The sequence below is a fragment of the Lepisosteus oculatus genome, unplaced genomic scaffold, assembly GCF_040954835.1.
Source record: "Lepisosteus oculatus isolate fLepOcu1 unplaced genomic scaffold, fLepOcu1.hap2 HAP2_SCAFFOLD_64, whole genome shotgun sequence".
In the NCBI taxonomy this organism is placed as follows: domain Eukaryota; kingdom Metazoa; phylum Chordata; class Actinopteri; order Semionotiformes; family Lepisosteidae; genus Lepisosteus; species Lepisosteus oculatus.
This window is the reverse complement of record NW_027168193.1, coordinates 1,180,533-1,198,062: the sequence shown is the minus strand read 5'-3', so window position 1 is coordinate 1,198,062 and position 17,530 is coordinate 1,180,533. Positions and strand designations below refer to the sequence as shown.

At 40.4% G+C, this 17,530-nt stretch overlaps 1 non-coding gene across 1 annotated transcript; it reads left to right on the top strand.

Moving 5' to 3' along the window:
* The first annotated feature begins 14,766 nt into the window (after positions 1-14,766).
* trnas-gcu (transfer RNA serine (anticodon GCU)) lies at positions 14,767-14,848 on the top strand. Its single transcript has one exon. It is a non-coding gene; the product is annotated as a tRNA-Ser (tRNA).
* Positions 14,849-17,530: the final 2,682 nt, after the last annotated feature.

The following is a 17,530-nucleotide window of genomic DNA, read 5'->3' as shown; positions in this document are numbered from 1 at the left end:
CTTCTTTGCGCATGTGTGAAAGGTAAACTCTTGAGCAGACTCTGAACCAGCTCTAAGGAAACTAATCCGATTAGACGTTACTTTGACTCATCCTTTAAGGGACCTTTGTTAATTGGAGAAATCAATGATTTCGAATGAATTCTGTATGCGTTAAAAGACAGCTATACACAGAAAACATGCAGGACACTGCTCATGATGTTTCCCGAGCCGAAACACAGTGCGTTTTTCCAAGCCATCTGACAAAGCCCGCCCACTGAAAACTGCAGCAGATCGTGTAAAGACGTTCAACTTTGTAACTACTGCACGCACAGGAAGCAGAATAAATTCCTCTTTTCAAACTGTCAAAGGTTTGCTTTGCGAACGCTGCAGGACATCGCACAATCTCTTTTGAACGGGGACAAACGATTTCTTATGAGGCGCACTAAGTACAGACGTTTAAAAAGCTCCACTCATGCCGACCATGCAGCATGAAGAAGCGCAACCTAACGTTTGCATTCCTAGCACTGTTGCAACCTAGCACTGTTGCATTCCGCGCATCAGTAGCTAAAAGAATATCATTTAAGGCTCTTGTTAATGCTGTTTCAGAAACCAGACTGAAATTTCTCAAGTATATTATTTGAATCCAGATACGATTGACGTTGGGCAACAACTATTCTCTCAAAACTTTTAGATTGAAATGGGACCTTTGAGACAGGCCTGTAGTTGTTAAGAACTTGTGGATCCAAATTTGACTTCTTAAGGAGCGGTCTAACAACCGCTACCTTAAATTGATCAGGTACAACGCCTGACGCAAGCGATGCATTCATCATACTAATTATAGGTCCTGCCAGTCCTTCGAGGGAATCTTTGACTAGCTGAGTGGGTATGGGATCTAGCGAACAGGTGGTTGACTTTGTCTTACGTCTGTGTCCATGAGTCCACCATAAGAAGAAATCTGAACAGAAATCTGAGTGGTGATCATGCGAGGTCACCACGGAGGAAACCACTGCTCTCCCCCCCAAAAAAACCACCACTGCCCCTCTCAAGTTTGCTAAAGACCACATGGATGTTCCACAGCAACTCCTGGAACAATGTTCTGTGGACAGACGTGACAAAAGTTGAACTTGTTGGTAAATGTGCACAGCGTTATGTTTGGAGATAACAAAACACTGCATACCAACTCCAAAACCTCATCCCACCTGGGAAGCATGGCGGAGGCTGTACGGCTTGCAATCATCGAGGGACCGATGAATTCCAAGATGTATCAGGAAATTCTACAGCAGAATGTCAGGGTGTCTGCCTGTGATCTAAAACTCGAAAGACGCTGGGTCATGCAGCATGACAAAAACAAAGGAGTACATCAACAACAGAGTGGCTGAAACAGAAGAAATTCCATATTTTGGGATGGCCAAGTAAGAGTCCTGACCCCAATCCCATTGAAGTGCTGTGGCGTGATCTGAAGCAGGCCGTTCAGCGCAAGACATCCCAAAAATATACATGAACTGAAACAGTTTTGCATAGAGGAATAGGCCAAAATACTTCCTAACCGCTGCTCAGGTCTGACCAGCCGCTACAGAAAGTGGGGATTGAGGTTTTTGTCATAAAGGAGGTTCCACTAGCTCCTTAATATAAGGGTTCACATACTTTTTCCATCAATGACCTTGATTGTTTAAACCATTTGGTCAATAAAGAAACAGCAATGTCAAATGTTGGGCGTGTGTTGTTTGTGAAATCAGACTCTCTTTATTAATTATTATGACTTAGATAAAGATAAGATCACATGTTAGGAGCCATTCATGCAGAAATCCACATCATTCCAAAGGGCTGTTTACAAAAGTTTTTCTCCCAACTGTATGTGAGAGAAAAGCAGAGACGCTCACTGAGTAAGGTGGGGTTGTAGCTTTGCAAATCACAAGGACATTTGTACGCTCAAAATGGGACAGGAGCACCCCAGATGGGACTCAAACCCACAATCGCTGTTTTAGGAGGCCAGTGTCTTAGCCATTAGGCCACTGGGGCACACTGGGGAGGGTCAATCACGCTGATGAGAGCCAGTTTTTTTTTCCTTTGCTTTTTCAAAGGGATCCCCAAAATTAGGGAAGTTAGGCAGCAGAAGGTTTACTGTGACCTGAGAAGGACCGGCATCCAATCACGGTGGTACACACACACACGCTCTCACTCATCTGAGCTACACGGCTACCAAGATGATCTCAGGTGCGCCGAGCTGGTACGGAACATATTGAACTGATCGACGACGAATTGTCTCTCAGACAGGCTTTTCACCTCTGAGCTCCCTGACTGACAGTGATCAGCTAGGTAGTGAAACAGTCAGCTGCTTCTAAGCCTTAAACAGCTGCATCTCGGCGCTTCCACGGAGAGATGATTTGAAAGCCGAACATCGCCTATTGGGAACACCTTTCTATCACTAGTTTAAGAGACTCTTAAGGTCTTGCAGAGGTGCCTGTCTAATAGCATGTGCTTTGCAAGCTATAGGTGTTTAGGCTGAGGCAGAATGCCTGTTAACAAAATGTTTTTCTAAAGGGGCCTCGCACTCTTTTCCAAGCAATGGTCACCATCCCCACCGAGTGTCACAATGTAGTCATGTCCTAGGACATCACCTGTTAGTCTCCATTTGTCTGCCACCAACACTTTAGGTTACAGAGTCACAACCGCACCCCGGAGACCAGAGGAGCCATTGGCGTTCTGGCGGCGCAGATTGGGCTGAAGGTGGGACGCTTGAATCTCGCTGTTGGAGGCCGTCTGAAACTGACCCAAGCCTTTCCCTTGAATTAAATGTAAATAAGAAATGAACCCCAGATGCACATGGAATCAATCACGTGTTTCCTTTGAGCCGTTTCAGAGACTGCTCCAGAGTTTACCTTGCACAGATGCGCAAAGATTAATGATGGGGGTGCACGCTTCCAGGCGTCTTACAACTGTAGGGACTGTTTAGAGACAATTCGTAGATTGTTCTCATTTCCCTCTATTCCCCGTGTTGCAGTGGTAGGATGACGTAAATTCCTGCTTCGACACGTAACGGCATTATAATCAAGTGCAGGAGCTGAGGGCTTTAGTTTTGTTTCGTTTTCCATGGCGTTCGTAAGCGCGCAAATCAAAGGAAATTCCTGCGTCTAACACGAATGTAAATGCTTTGGAAAGTGCAGTGTGGTGCAGCTTGTAAAATCCTTTTCCACATTTGTGGTTTGTTGATGTTTTTTCTGTCTGCCAAAGTTGCATTTTGACATCCGGACTGGGGGACTTCATCATTTGAACGTGAAGCCAGCCTTAAACCCTCTGAGGCATGTCTGTCTGCCGGCACGAATCTTGTGAAAGGTATTTTTTTTTTAACGGAGAGCGACTTTAAAAAGGTTTCCGCAGCGACTTCGCACTCCGTGTTAGATTATAGGAGGAATGCGGCGGCAGCGAGCTCGCTTTTGTCATGGCCGAGTGGTTAAGGCGATGGACTCGAAATGCGTTGGGGCTTCCCCGCGCAGGTTCGGAACTTGCCGACTCCGGCGTCTGCCGCACGTCGCCTTGTGCCTGCGCGGCAAAGGCAACGTGCCGCTTCTCCTTTCCCGGTACTATGAAAATGCTAAATCGCTTGGACCCGCTGCCATGGAAAGCAGTTCTTCAGATTACCACACATTCTGCGTTCGCACCTCTGGTGCTCTACTTATGCCTTTGAAAACCTAATGAATAAAGCTGAAAGAACCGACACGATATGTAGGTGCTCGTAAAGCACGCATTAAAGAACTGTTAACAGCAAGGGTTTCAGTGGGTTAACTGAGGAGAAGGCGTGATCGCTAATTGTTGACTTTTTATTTGGTGTTAGAAACACTCTTACTGTGCATGATGTGCAACAAATGTAGCCACAGAAATTGCATCACGCTTTCATGTATGCTATTGCAGACACCAACGTTGCCTAGATAGAAAACCGAAATAGCCGTGGGTTTGCTTGTTGGTCTGAAGGATCTCTCTTCGAATCTCTATCATTTGTCAATGGAAGTAAAAGGCGCTGCAATCTCATACGTTCAGAATCAAACCCGCAGCTGTTGTTCGACTTTATTTCTTGACTAATTACAACTGAGTGTCGCATGAGCAGTTACGTAAACTTGTCTGGTATATTTGAACACAAATGCCGTTCTTCAATTAAAACTAACAGTACATTGTCAGGGACATTCAGTTCTATACAAACAAGAGACAGACAAGAGAATATTTCTACCTTTCATGTGGACTACGTGTTGACTTACTGATCGGAATAATTGAAAAGTTCGGGTTCATAGCCGATGCAGTGCGTGCTAATTAGAACAACAGCAACGCTGAGCTCTCAGCACCGTACTGAGCCCAGGTGTTTTTCTAAAGCTGTCAGGTGCAGTTCATTTACATGAAGGAAATCTCTTACTGGGTACGATTACAATACAGTAAGTAGCACAGGCTACTTAGGGAGTAGCCTGATGCGTTTAAAAACGACCCGAGCCAGGCAGAAGTCGAATCTACAATCTCCTGATCCGTAGTCAGACGTGTTATCCATTGCACCACTGACCCTGGTGCAACACTGCAGGACTGCAACCCGGTGAGCTCAGCACTGCAACTAGTAAAATACCCCCGGTCCATTCTTTTCCAAAAGTGAGAAACACCTGTTTTCTACATTTTGTCTGTTTTAAAACCATATCTCTTTAAACCAAACCAAGAGTTTGTCTTTTGCTCTGATATTCTGATTCATTTCGATTTCAAAGAAAAAAAAAACTACCTTCCAAAGCATCATAAAATTGTCCCTTCTTCCAGACTCTACTTCTCTCTTGTAGTAGTACAGCAGACCTTTCCAGGTGAGCAGATCACAGAGTCCGAAATGAGCTTCCTCCATCAAGCAAAGTACCTGAACATGACTCTGTCATCATAAAAGCGCCCCTGTAATAAAGAAATTCAATCTGAAATCAAGAGGGCAGTTGCCTACTGAAATACAAGAAGTCATCAATTTTAACCTAGCAACACATTAAAGGCTGCATCTATACAAGTACGATTCTAGAAATGCTCACCAGATTACGTTTTAAGAAGGAACTGCGCTTCAGGTTCTGCCGAGATCTTAACTCGGATGGCAGGATTCAGAGTCCGGAGTGCGGACTGATTGCGCACGGAGGGTCCATATACTGTGGATCCCTCAGTGATCTTCCGCGTGTTTAAACCGCCAGCGTGTGACTCCCCTGTCCCCGTGACCTCATTGCTCTGCTCTCTCCTCTGTGCAGCCGAGCCCGATTCACGGTAAAGTGAAAAAAAAATATGCCCTCAACGTGAGATTTACTCTGGAGCGAGGATAGATGTTACCTTTTTATCATTGAACAGGATGTATGTGATGTGGCGACTAGATTCAATTTTGTATCCTCTTTAAAAGATTAAGGACTGGGGTGAGCGTGATTTACCACCCTTTCAGCTAAGAACCCGACGTGCGCACCGTTTAAGCTGCATAGACTCGGTCGTTTAACTCTTCTCCATTAGCAGGGTTAAGGTTAAAGAAAAAAAACATTGCTGACTTCTTTTTTTTTTGCCAGCTGCTAGCAAGGTTTGTATTTCATGTTTTGCAAGTTGCATCCATTTTAAGAAAAACAAGTCGTGTTAAAGACAGGAAATGAATACTTGCATTTAATTAAGTCTAGCCATAGGCGGTTATCCACTGGGATTCAGACCCAGGGTCTCCTGTTTACTAGGCAGGCGCTTTAACCAACTAAGCCACAGCACCCCGGGAGTGCTGTCCTTTTGCAGCCACTTGGACACACCACTCAGACACATCTGCATTCGGTGTGTGCTCCGCCTGCTCGCTGAGCAAGTTGCCACCTTTACATACAATAGCAACATCGACACCAAGAGAAAGGATGACAAATGGCTTTTATCTGGAACTTTTCATGTCCAAGGAGCTCAATGTGCTTTCTGTGTACAACAGGGCCACTGAACTCCACGCTGGCCACTGAACCACAGCAGTGGCTTGCTGGCTTGACATCTCCCAAGGAAAATGTTGAAATCGCATGTGGAACAGGAAAATGACCCTCGAGTACGAGGGAAAAAAAAGAAAAAGATCATCTGGAGCGCGCCAACCCAGTTGGGACAGCCCAGTTTTGTTGACGAGGTGGCCGAGTGGTTAAGGCGATGGATTGCTAGTCCATTGTGCTTTGCACGCATGGGTTCAAATCCCATCCTTGTTGGTTTCCATGTCTGTTTCCATTCTGTTTTTGATCCCTATTGCTCAATGCACAGTGAAAGCATTGCATACATGTGTCTGACAATGAGAAATGGGCCCCTGAGACAGTCATTTGCCTGTTTCACAAATGATCGTATTTTACTAGAGATTCTGTTTGGGATTCAGATGTGCATTCGGACAGCAATCCCTTTCAAGAAATGATACGTTCTGGATGAGGTCAAAGGTGCATCATTTGGACACTTTGTGGGCTTGAAATAAAAAGAAAATCATGTTCTATGGTACAAGATAAATACAAAACTTAAGCTTTTATTATAATTAGATTTGTTTATAAAGCATAAGCAATCATTTATTACATTAATATATGTAAAAATAACATTTTAGCATCATACGTTTAGTATATTTAGTCCCTAATGCTGAAAGAAATGATCATAGAACATGACTTCTAACCTTACCTGCTGTGTTTTTGATCCCTATTGCTCAATGCACAGTGAAAGCATTGCATACATGTGTCTGACAATGAGAAATGGGCCCCTGAGACAGTCATTTGCCTGTTTCACAAATGATCGTATTTTACTAGAGATTCTGTTTGGGATTCAGATGTGCATTCGGACAGCAATCCCTTTCAAGAAATGATACGTTCTGGATGAGGTCAAAGGTGCTGGAACACTGTATTTAGGATGTGTTTGCAGTTATTCTGTGTTTCTAGCTTCAACCCAGTGATATATATATATATGCTCACTGATTTTTTGGTACATGCCCAGGGCAATAATCATTATGAGGATTTATTTCCATATGTGCTAGAGGTAGTGTTGTGAAATTCTTCAACACACTGGATCGCAGGTTTAAACCTGCACTCTTACTCCTTAAATACCAACAAATGCAGATATGTAGCAATCATATTGTAGCGGACACTCATTTGCCTGTTTCACAAATGATCATATTTTACTAGAGATTCTGTTTGGGATACGGATGTGCATTCTGACAACAATCTCTTTCAAAAAATGATTTTACCTTATCGCAGCTTTGCCCCTCTTGCCTCTTTGGAAAATATCTCCATCTTGTGGTCGTTGTTGGTAATGTTTAGACAATATCTCCATCTTGTGGTCGTTGTTGGTAATGTCTAGACAATATCTCCATCATGTGGTCGTTGTTGGTAATGTCTTCTTATGCCCTTTTTTATTTCAATTCTTTATTAGTTGATTCTAGAATCTCTACAATAGAGCTGAAAATATCAGTTTTGTAGCAGACAATATGACATTAGTTATAGTCCAATTAAGACTTTATTACCCTGTTTGTAACATAACAAATTAAAATTGATTAAAACTAAGTTTGGAACACCAGGGAACATAAAAAATGATTTTTAGGAAAACCATGAGGTTCTCTGTGTCCGATGCCTGCAAGGGGAGAAAGCTAGAATCCTTTGCTTTTTCAAAATTTGAAAATAAACATCATATAACAACAGCTTTCATTCCTAGGAGTGAAAAATAACCATTTTTGAAGACATATTAGTTTCTAAAACACTACAATAAAGTTAAAAACATCCGTTTTATATTACTTTTAGTATTTTTAGTGAAATTAGTCATTTATTGCACTATTTTTAATATAATCTCTAATTAAAAGTGAATAGAATTAAGTTTGGAGCAACAAGGAACACAAAAAAAAAAAGATTTTAAGGAAAAAAATGATGTCTTCTGTGCCAGGTGCCTACAAGGGGAGAAAGCTAGAATCCTACCCAGGCTCCTGGAGTTCTGTCCTGGCTAAAGGAGGGTGAATCCATCCCCTTCAAAGCTCCATGAAAAAATGATCATTTAAAATTTGAAAAAAAAAACATCACATAACAACAGTTTTCATTCATAGGAGTGAAAAACAACCATTTTTGAAGACATATTAGTTTCTAAAACACTACAATAAAGTTGAAAACATCCGTTTTATATTACATTACTTTTTGTGAAATTAGTCATTGATTGCACTATTTTTAATAAAATCTCTAATTAAAAGTGATTAAAATTAAGTTTGGAACAACAAGGAACACACAAAAAAAAGATTTTAAGGAAAAAAAATATTGTCTTCTGTGCCAGGTGCCTGCAAGGGGAGAAAGCTAGAATCCTACCCAGGCTCCTGGAGCTCTGTCCTGGCTAAAGGAGGGTGAATCCATCCCATTCAAAGCTCCATGAAAAAATGATATTTTTAAATTTGAAAAAAAAAACATTATAGAACAACATCTCTTGGTCCACAGAGTGCAAAAATCCAACTTTGAAGAAAATCCATTGACTGATCCCCGAATCCTGAAGTTTCTTCGCATGATATCGGGCTTGCAACCACTTTCTGGAAAATTTTCAGCTCCATTGTAGAGATACTAGAATCAACTAATAGAGAATTAAAATAAAAAAGGGCATAAGAAGACATTACCAACAACGACCACAAGATGGAGATGTTGTCTAGACATTACCAACAACGACCACAAGATGGAGATATTGTCTAGACATTACCAACAACGACCACAAGATGGAGATATTTTCCAAAGAGGCAAGAAGGGCAAAGCTGCGATAAGGTAAAATCATTTTTTGAAAGAGATTGTTGTCAGAATGCACATCCGTATCCCAAACAGAATCTCTAGTAAAATATGATCATTTGTGAAACAGGCAAATGAGTGTCCGCTACAATATGATTGCTACATATCTGCATTTGTTGGTATTTAAGGAGTAAGAGTGCAGGGGGTTTAAACCTGCGATCCAGTGTGTTGAAGAATTTCACAACACTACCTCTAGCACATATGGAAATAAATCCTCATAATGATTATTGCCCTGGGCATGTACCAAAAAATCAGTGAGCATATACATATATCGCTGTGTTGAAGCTAGAGACACAGAATAAGTGCAAACACATCCTAAATACAGTGTTCCTGCACCTTGACCTCATCCAGAATGTATCGTTTTTTGAAAGCGATTGCTGTCAGAATGCACAACTGAATCCCAAACAGAATCTCTAGTCAAATATGATCATTTGTGAAACAGGCAAATGAGTCTCTCAGGTGCCCATTGCTCATTTTCAGACAAATTTATGCAATACTTTCACCATGCGTTGAGCAATAGGGATTAAAGATACCAGAGGTAAGGTTTAAAAGTGATTCTGAGGTGCAACACATCAGCGATACAGCTAGGCATCTGAAATGCGGGGTTTGAGAGCCCTTCAGGGAACACCGTACCCTAAAGGTACCAGAAGTCCACTAGTATAAGCATTAAGTCACTGTCACCCCTGTTACAATGTGATTGCTACATATCTTCATTTCCTTGGTTTTTAAGGAGTAAGAGTGCAGGGGGTCTAAATCTGCGATCCAGTGTGTTGAAGTATTTCACAACACTACCTGTAGCCCGTCTGGAAATAAATCCTCATTCTGATTATTGACCTGGGCATGTACCAATAAATCACTGAGTATATATATATATCACTGTGTTGAAGCTAGAGACCTGTATGTAATAATATGATGCTAAAATGTTATTTTCACATGTAAGAAAACCGGCTCAGGGACGCCAAATATGTAATGTTGCCATAGCAAAATTAAATGTAGGGGGTCTCTGAAGGCACCAGTTCTGTAGGGTTTGGGCATTTACTGAGACAATTATTAATTGTAGCAGTAAATCACAAAGTTGATTCTTTTGATGGCTTTAGAATCCAACCATGTGACATAACTCAAACAACGCGCACACACAGGTACTAATACACGAGGATACATTTATTAATACATAAAATATGCATGTAAACCTAACAGATCTTATCAAGAGGGTTATCAGAATACAAAAGATATATATTCAGTCAGTTACGAAGTGTTACACATATCAAGAGGACATACGTTCAGTATATCATTCATTAAGACCGTTTCGTTAATGAACTTGGTTATAACTTCTACATTAGATACTCAAACAAGTACATAACTCTTAGGAATTAAATTAATATCAACTGGTTGGGATAACAATTGAATTCTCGAGCTGTAATGCATTGAAGTTGAATACTCATCCAATCTTTGGGGATTCAGATCTTCCTGCGGGCACAAAGAAACAGTTGCAGGCTGTTGCTGTCCAATCCGCGCTCTCTGGCTCCGTGCCAGGCTGTGCTGTGCGGCTTGCGACGCTGCACTGCTGATGCTCACTGTTGGCTTTAACTAGCAAAGTTTGTGCACAGGAGAAAAGATGACTGTGGGTCCCAGCAAGTCAGGAAGAGGACCGGTTCGTTTCTGATGAAGAGCTAGTTCTGAATAGTGATTCAGCTGTCCACAGTTCCGACCTGTTCACAAGGCCTGCTGCTGGTGCTAACCTCGGGTGGATCCTCTGGTTATTCTCTGGCAACCTCCGCTCTAGACTCTTAGAACAAAGGAAAGTTCTGGCACTCGGACACACTGGCCGTTCCGTGGTTGTCCGGGCTGAGTCTCAGGATGGTCAGGAGGCGCGCTGCGAGAATGTCCTGCCCTTGGGAGCCTTCTGCTCCTGGGCCGTCCTGCCCTGGAATTCTCCTTTGAATTCCCTTTAGAATTGTCCACAGAACCCTCTGAATCCTCCCTTCTGAATCTTACTGAATCTCACAGGCTCTCTGTGTTGCCTGTTTTTACCTGGAGGAACTTCAGCTCATTGATTGGCTGAAAGTTCCATGGGCATCAGAGTCCCACGTGGGTTACTCGGCCCTACAAGTCCCTGATTGATTGATCAAGGTGAGATATGAGTCACTTAGTCCTGACACTTAGTAATGCAGTCCAGATGTCCAACTGGCACTCCCTAGACAGATAGGCGCCAATGGATGACCATTGATCATGATAGAAAGGCTTAGCTAAGTGCATCCCCCTTTGGGAGCTGTCCTAGGACCTTAAATCACCCTGCATGAATAGTCTCTCTGTGGCTGCACCACAGAGATGAACAGAGAAATGGGGCCTCATTTGGAAAGGCTCAGAACACTTAATTCTGCCTTATTAATAAGCCTCGCCGCTACACACATATATTAATGTAATAAATGATTGCTTATGCTTTATAAATAAATCTAATTAAAATAAAAGCTTAAGTTTTGTATTTATCTTGTACCATAGAACATGATTTTCTTTGTATTTCAAGCCCACAAAGTGTCCAAATGTTCTATGATCATTTCTTTCATCATTAGGGACTAAATATACCAAACGTATGATGCTAAAATCCTGAAAAAAGGATAGGCTCCATTTCGTCAGTAGATTGGAGTCCAAAACTGATTTGGGTCAATATACATTACCTTTGAAGATAAGGTACAGTCTACTGTAGGGAACCATCAACTTAGAAAGCATTGGCCTTCCCTGGGGGTCAGGTAGGTGCAAAAGATAAACCTTTATCCTATCTTTATCTTAAGATAAGTGTCCAAGCAGTATTTTTCCAAGTTTCACCAAGCTCATCATGTTGCCATAGTAGACAAAGTTCTATAAAATGTTAAATAACTTTAGAAAAAAGCATCTTGGTCTTTCAGTACTGTACAAGGTGAATTAAACTGTCCCTGGTAATAAAAAGTAATTAGAAGCATCCCAGAAACTTTATCTCTAGAAACATTAGCTGTTTTATATCATGTAATTTAGTGTGATGTTGTCAGAATTCAAGGACATTATCACACACAGAAATTGGTTCAGTTAAATCTAAAAAACACAGCTAAACATGGGTTTAAATGTAAAATAGAAGTCTTACCTCTTGTCAAAAGATTTAATTCAAGAAGCGATGTAATAAATGATTGCTTATGCTTTATAAATAAATCTAATTAAAATAAAAGCTTAAGTTTTGTATTTATCTTGTACCATATAACATGGTTTTCTTTGTATTTCAATCCCACAAAGTGTCCAAATGACGCACTACATGATATAAGGAAGATTATCACATGCATATCGGTATTATCTTTCTTACGAAAATGCATTCCTTTCATTACCTTTTACTTTTTAAAATGAACTCAAATTGTGTATAATGTAATAATTTAAGTAGAATAGATTCTAACAATATAATGATCCAGTGTGTTGCACTACTTCACTGCTTCACTGCTCTATGCCGTCTGGAAATAAATCCTCAGACTGCTCACTGCCCTGGGCTTGTACCAATAAATTACAGGAGCACGTCTATATATCACTGCGTTGAAGCAGAAGACACACAATCACTGCAAACACATCCTAAATACAGTGTTCCAACACCTTTGACCTCATCCAGAACGTATCATTTATTGAAAGGGATTGCTGTCAGAATGCACATCTGAATCCCAAACAGAATCTCTAGTAAAATACGATCATTTGTGAAACAGGCAAATGACTGTCTCAGGGGCCCATTCCTCATTGTCAGACATATGTATGCAATGCTTTCACCGTGCATTGAGCAATAGGGATTAAAAACACCGCAGGTAAGGTTAGATGTCATGTTCTATGATCATTTCTTTCAGCATTAGGAACTAAATATACTAAACGTATGATACTAAAATGTTATTTTCACATATATTAATGTAATAAATGATTGCTTATGCTTTATAAATAAATCTAATTAAAATAAAAGCTTAAGTTTTGTATTTATCTTGTACCATAGAACAAGATTTTCTTTGTATTTCAAGCCCACAAAGTGTCCTTTGATCTCTATTCTGTGGTAATCCACAATGACCCCGTTCTTCAGGTGATTCATCATGTCCTCCCTCGTCTGTTGAGAGGCCATCCCGATCTCTTCTGCCGTGGCATGCTTCATACACGCTCTCTTGAAGTGAGCAGGAAGCTGATCAAAAGTATTCAGGCACATCTTGCACACCAGGGGAATCCTCGCGGGTTTCCTTTGAAAATAAATAATACCATCTGTGTATAGAAACAAGCTAAGACTGATTTCTTAAATTATCCTTAAAATTCTCTCTCATAGTTTGAGCATAATGATTTTATTGCATTTATATAAGAATTGCTCATTGCTCCAAAATAAATAATGGTTTCATAAAAAAGTGAACACTTACTTGGTCTCAGTCACAGACTTTCCAATAGAAGCCATTGTGGAGTTCAGCAACTGCAGGTCCTAGAAGTGGGGAAGGAATTTTAAAAGAGAAATTGAATTACAATGCAGAAGGAATGGCTGAGGGTTCACTGAAATATATAAATATACAAATTCCAAAGACTGAGTCCATATAGAAACAACTACTTTTCATTTTCAGTATAAGAAAAAAAAACATTATCTTCCAAAGCATCATAAAATTGTCCCTTCTTCCAGACTCTACTTCTCTCTTGTAGTAGTACAGCAGACCTTTCCAGGTGAGCAGATCACAGAGTCCGAAATAAGCTTCCTCCATCAAACAAAGTACCTGAACATGACTCTGTCTTCATAAAAGCGCCCCTGTAATAAAGAGATTAAATCCAAAATCAAGAGGGCAGTTGCCTACTGAAATACAAGAAGTCATCAATTTTAACCTAGCAACACATTAAAGGCTGCATCTATACAAGTGCGATTCTAGAAATGCTCACCAGATTACGTTTTAAGAAGGAACTGCACCTCAGGTTCCGCTGAGATCTTAACTCGGATGGCAGGATTCAGAGTCCGGAGTGCGGACTGATGGCGAACGGAGGGTCCACATACTGTGGATCCCTCAGTGATCTTCCGCGTATTCAAACCGCCAGCGTGTGACTCCCCTGTCCCTGTGACCTCATTGGTCTGCTCTCTCCTCTGTGCAGCCGAGCCCGACTCACGGTAAAGTGAAAAAAAAGATGCCCTCAACGTGAGATTTACTCTGGAGCGAGGATAGATGTTACCTTTTTATCATTGAATAGGATGTATGTGATGTGGCGACTAGGTTCAATTTTGTATCCTCTTTAAAAGATTAAGGACTGGGGTGAGCGTGATTTACCACCCTTTCAGCTAAGAACCCGACTTGCGCACCGTTTAAGCTGCATAGACTCGGTCGTTTAACTCTTCTCCATTAGCAGGGTTAAGGTTAAAGAAAAAAAAAATTGCTGACTTCTTTTTTTTTGCCAGCTGCTAGCGCTGATTAGCAAGGTTTGTATTTCATGTTTTGCAAGTTGCATCCATTTTAAGAAAAACAAGTCGTGTTAAAGACAGGAAATGAATACTTGCATTTAATTAAGTCTAGCCGTAGGCGGTTGTCCATAATGACCAGTTCTGTTCGAGAAGACAGAACAAAAAAAGGCACTGCTGGGATTCAGACCCAGGGGCTCCTGTTTACTAGACAGCCGCTTTAACCAACTAAGCCACAGTGCCCCGGGAGTGCTGTCCTTTTGCAGCCACTTGGACACACCACTCAGACACATCTGCATTCGGTGTGTGCTCCGCCTGCTCGCTGAGCAAGTTGCCACCTTTACATACAATAGCAACATCGACACCAAGAGAAAGGATGACAAATGGCTTTTATCTGGAACTTTTCATGTCCAAGGAGCTCAATGTGCTTTCTGTGTACAACAGGGCCACTGAACTCCACGCTGGCCACTGAACCACAGCAGTGGGTTGCTGGCTTCACATCTCCCAAGGAAAATGTTGAAATCGCATGTGGAACAGGAAAATGACCCTCGAGTACGAGGGAAAAAAAAGAAAAAGATCATCTGGAGCGCGCCAACCCAGTTGGGACAGCCCAGTTTTGTTAACGAGGTGGCCGAGTGGTTAAGGCGATGGATTGCTAATCCATTGTGCTTTGCACGCATGGGTTCAAATCCCATCCTCGTTGGTTTCCATGTCTGTTTCCATTCTGTTTTTGATCCCTATTGCTCAATGCACAGTGAAAGCATTGCATACATGTGTCTGACAATGAGAAATGGGCCCCTGAGACAGTCATTTGCCTGTTTCACAAATGATCGTATTTTACTAGAGATTCTGTTTGGGATTCAGATGTGCATTCGGACAGCAATCCCTTTCAAGAAATGATACGTTCTGGATGAGGTCAAAGGTGCATCATTTGGACACTTTGTGGGCTTGAAATACAAAGAAAATCATGTTCTATGGTACAAGATAAATACAAAACTTAAGCTTTTATTATAATTAGATTTGTTTATAAAGCATAAGCAATCATTTATTACATTAATATATGTAAAAATAACATTTTAGCATCATACATTTAGTATATTTAGTCCCTAATGCTGAAAGAAATGATCATAGAACATGACTTCTAACTCTACCTGCGGTGTTTTTGATCCCTATTGCTCAATGCACAGTGAAAGCATTGCATACATGTGTCTGACAATGAGAAATGGGCCCCTGAGACAGTCATTTGCCTGTTTCACAAATGATCGTATTTTACTAGAGATTCTGTTTGGGATTCAGATGTGCATTCGGACAGCAATCCCTTTCAAGAAATGATACGTTCTGGATGAGGTCAAAGGTGCTGGAACACTGTATTTAGGATGTGTTTGCAGTTATTCTGTGTTTCTAGCTTCAACCCAGTGATATATATATATATGCTCACTGATTTTTTGGTACATGCCCAGGGCAATAATCATTATGAGGATTTATTTCCATATGTGCTAGAGGTAGTGTTGTGAAATTCTTCAACACACTGGATCGCAGGTTTAAACCTGCACTCTTACTCCTTAAATACCAACAAATGCAGATATGTAGCAATCATATTAATAATAATAATAATAATTGCTTACACTTATATAGCGCTTTTCTGGACACTCCACTCAAAGCGCTTTATATTGTAGCGGACACTCATTTGCCTGTTTCACAAATGATCGTATTTTACTAGAGATTCTGTTTGGGATACGGATGTGCATTCTGACAACAATCTCTTTCAAAAAATGATTTTACCTTATCGCAGCTTTGCCCCTCTTGCCTCTTTGGAAAATATCTCCATCTTGTGGTCGTTGCTGGTAATGTCTAGACAATATCTCCATCTTGTGGTCGTTGTTGGTAATGTCTAGACAATATCTCCATCATGTGGTCGTTGTTGGTAATGTCTTCTTATGCCCTTTTTTTATTTCAATTCTTTATTAGTTGATTCTAGAATCTCTACAATAGAGCTGAAAATATCAGTTTTGTAGCAGACAATATGACATTAGTTATAGTCCAATTAAGACTTTATTACCCTGTTCGTAACATAACAAATTAAAATTGATTAAAACTAAGTTTGGAACACCAGAGAACATAAAAAATGATTTTTAGGAAAACCATGAGGTTCTCTGTGTCCGATGCCTGCAAGGGGAGAAAGCTAGAATCCTTTGCTTTTTCAAAATTTGAAAATAAACATCATATAACAACAGCTTTCATTCCTAGGAGTGAAAAATAACCATTTTTGAAGACATATTAGTTTCTAAAACACTACAATAAAGTTAAAAACATCCGTTTTATATTACTTTTAGCATTTTTAGTGAAATTAGTCATTTATTGCACTATTTTTAATATAATCTCTAATTAAAAGTGAATAGAATTAAGTTTGGAGCAACAAGGAACACAAAAAAAAAAGATTTTAAGGAAAAAAATGATGTCTTCTGTGCCAGGTGCCTGCAAGGGGAGAAAGCTAGAATCCTACCCAGGCTCCTGGAGCTCTGTCCTGGCTAAAGGAGGGTGAATCCATCCCCTTCAAAGCTCCATGAAAAAATGATCATTTAAATTTTGAAAAAAAAAACATCATATAACAACAGTTTTCATTCATAGGAGTGAAAAACAACCATTTTTGAAGACATATTAGTTTCTAAAACACTACAATAAAGTTGAAAACATCCGTTTTATATTACATTAATTTTTGTGAAATAAGTCATTTATTGCACTATTTTTAATAAAATCTCTAATTAAATGTGATTAAAATTAAGTTTGGAACAACAAGGAACACAAAAAAAAAGATTTTAAGGAAAAAAATATTGTCTTCTGTGCCAGGTGCCTGCAAGGGGAGAAAGCTAGAATCCTACCCAGGCTCCTGGAGCTCTGTCCTGGCTAAAGGAGGGTGAATCCATTCCATTCAAAGCTCCATGAAAAAATGATATTTTTAAATTTGAAAAAAAAAAAACATTGTAGAACAACATCTCTTGGTCCACAGAGTGCAAAAATCCAACTTTGAAGAAAATCCATTGACTGATCCACGAATCCTGAAGTTTCTTCGCATGATATCGGGCTTGAAACCACTTTCTGGAAAATGATGAAAAATGCCAAAAATGAAAAAAAAGTTATCAATTCTAGAGCCTAAGGGGAAAATAAGACAAATGTATATCTCCAAATAATTTTATGTGCTTCAGAAGAGCCCAGGAAAGTTTTTTGCATACATGAAACCACGCCCGTTTGCACGTAAGCAGACATGGTTGCACACACGACTGCATGAAAGCACGCGTGCATGCAAAATCATCCTGTTAAGCATTTGAAAAGCCGCACCACGGCGCACTTGAAATAGCTCTTACATTAGAGGTCGACGCAGGAATCG